Below are 2,815 nucleotides of genomic sequence, written 5' to 3' on the forward strand. Positions count from 1 at the left end.
AGAACATCACTGTCCAAGCCCCACTTGCTTCTGAAAAGACACGCCTTAAGAGAAGACTCATTCAAGGATCTATACCCCAAGATTTATATATCGAAAACATTGTATGTGTCATAGAAGATTTGACCTCCAGTAACATTTGTAAGATGGCAGCTTGTTGCTTGAGGCTATGGAGTAGCATCTAACAGTTTTCCACAAAGTGTTGGTCTTACTCCCTTAATATGGATTCTGTGTAGTGACTGTGGCAAGGATCTGAACATCCCACATTTGGGCAAATCCCTTATTCTCAATAAAAATGTTTCATTCCTTCTATCAACTGTCTCTAGTCTCTTTTGAGAAGGCCTCATATCTTGAGGTGTTATGGCCTGTCTTGAAAATTGGGCTGACAATATATTTCATGTACCCGGGTCTCTTTCTTTCTTTTTTTTTTTTTTTAATTTTTTTTTTCAACGTTTATTTATTTTTGGGACAGAGAGAGACAGAGCATGAACAGGGGAGGTGCAGAGAGAGAGGGAGACACAGAAGCCCAACGCGGGGCTCGAACTCACGGACCGCAAGATCGTGACCTGGCTGAAGCCGGACGCTTAACCGACTGCGCCACCCAGGCGCCCCATCTCTTTCTTGATTTCATACAAGCATTTCTTCTCTTACATGCATCGATATAATGTGTTCTCCACCTAAGTCTCATATTCCTAACACTCCAACACAAATCACACAGTATTCCAGAACTGTGCCCTGGAAATCACACTGTAGGTAGAATGCATGTGGAGGGAAAAGACGAGGATGAGGAGGGATGGCATCTCCCGGGAGGTTGTGACAGAAGCCAAAGGGGAAGAGGGTGTGGCCTAAGCACTTAAAGAATGAATGTGATGGAAGAGAGAGTTTCTGGTATTCATGAGAAATTGGAAGCTGCCTCAGCTGAAGTGTAAAGAAGCAAGGAAAGGGTACGTTAGAAAAAAAAGCGTGGTATCATATCATCTGAATTGGATGGATTTGCTGATATATTTGTTGGCATAAAATGAGTTTGAAGAAATTGATTTAAGTCACTTAATTGACAAATATTTTGAATGTGTTTAAAAGAGAACCATCCTACACACTGAATACACAGTAGAAAAATTGTAGATGAATTTCCTACCCTCAGAGTGTATATATTTTGTTACTTTTAATAAATATTTTACAAATTAATTATGACAAATTTAGACACATAATTTGCTTGGAAAGAATAAAACAGCTTCCTGGGGAAGAGAATGAAGGTTCATTAAATATTGGAGAGATAGTTCGGGGTGGTACTTTGATGTTTGGTGTCAAACGAACTGATCAAGTTGAAAGAATGGCTAGAAAGGGCAGTACCAAGCACAAAGGGGAAGAGGAATTCATTATGTGTTGGGTATGATCAATGGTGCCACAATTTTCAGTTGAAAAGAGGAAGGAGTAGGGCTTTAATGGTGTCCTTCAGTGTCTTCCCTGGTGCGTATACAAGAATGGGATGAGAAGCCCAGTCCTTTCTGAGTTTGAGAACCTTCCGTTTGTTGGGGTCTGACTTCAGTGTCCTTTCCTCAGGTGCCATCCAGAGCTCTCACCTTTAGATCCTACAATAGAAAATGTATTTCAGACTCAAATTCACCCAGCAGTGAAAAACCAATCACTGACTCATATGCATGGCAAAGGTGAGTGCACAAAGTCTGAGTGTGAGGATCCTAAGCCAGGACTCTAAACCATGTCAAATTCCAAGGAGGATGGCCTTGGAGACGGAGACACAAATTGTGAATCAGGCTTCAGGCTCCTGGCTGTCAGCATAGAGCCCTCCATGGGGCTCGAACTTACAAACCGTAAGATCATCAGATGAGCTGAGGTTGGACTCTTAACCAACTGAGCCACCCGGGAACCCCCAGACAACTATCTTTAAAGTGTGAAATTTGAGACTCTCTTAGTCCAAGAATATTGGAGATTTTCAGGTTGAATGGAATGAGAATATTGCAATAATATATTGAATTATTTTATAACTTCTAAATGGCACACCAACATTTGAACACATTTTTGTCTTAATGCATTTTTTAGTTGGAGAAATATTGACAGAATTCGAATTATGTGCGAGGCTGTACATCATCTGGAAAGAGGGTTGCACAGAATGAAAGATTTTTTTTCTGCCATTATGCATCTGTATTCAGAAACCTGAATGGAAAGGTACTAGAAATAATGCAATAGAGCTAGAAAACTTTTTCAATAGGTCAGGAGTATTGTGACAAGAAAGGGGGTGTTAGAAAAGCAAACTGTGTATTCTAGGGATTTTGTGCATTAGAGCTTATAGCTGTGAATTTCAAGAATGGTAGACAAGTAGCGAAAATTAAGCTACAGAACAATTGTAGTGGGTATATTTTCCTTAAACTTCTTGTAAGGGATGAATCACAGCAGAGGGATTACATACCCCAGTCTAAAAGTCGTAGGAAATACTGTCAACTGAAGGAAAAATGTCTACTAAGGAAACATCACAAGAAAGGAAATCAGCAGTTTTATGAAATCCCAGTTGAAATCATTCAGAAAGAAAGGATGTCCTACATTTCTTTGATATGAAATCTTAGTGAGGAGTAGAAGGAGTGACCTTCCTGAGTTTGTACTCCCTTCCAGCTTGGATTTTTTAGTTGTCATAGTAAAAAGTAATGCAAATTTTGGATTCTGCCAGATTAATACAATGGTGATTGGTGTAAAGCCTAGACAACCAAGATAAGAAAAACATCCCAAGAAACAACCATACAAACAAAAAACAGAGACACCTTCCTCCCTTCCTTCCTTCCTTCCTTCCTTCCTTCCTTCCTTCCTT

The 2,815-nt window shown here is 39.9% G+C and overlaps 1 protein-coding gene across 1 annotated transcript in view; it reads left to right on the plus strand.

Annotated features, from left to right (window-relative positions):
• The window catches only part of LOC121025192 (keratin-associated protein 21-1-like), a 4,054-nt gene extending 3,744 nt beyond the window's left edge, over positions 1-310 (plus strand). The window contains exon 2 of the mRNA XM_040467642.1: positions 6-310. The gene's annotated coding sequence lies outside the window, so the exon portion shown is untranslated. The remainder of the gene's footprint in view (positions 1-5) is intronic.
• The last annotated feature ends 2,505 nt before the right edge of the window (positions 311-2,815 follow it).

The sequence above is a fragment of the Herpailurus yagouaroundi genome, unplaced genomic scaffold (genome assembly GCF_014898765.1).
Source record: "Herpailurus yagouaroundi ecotype Mexico unplaced genomic scaffold, PumYag 67544, whole genome shotgun sequence".
Classification (NCBI taxonomy): Eukaryota; Metazoa; Chordata; class Mammalia; order Carnivora; family Felidae; genus Herpailurus; species Herpailurus yagouaroundi.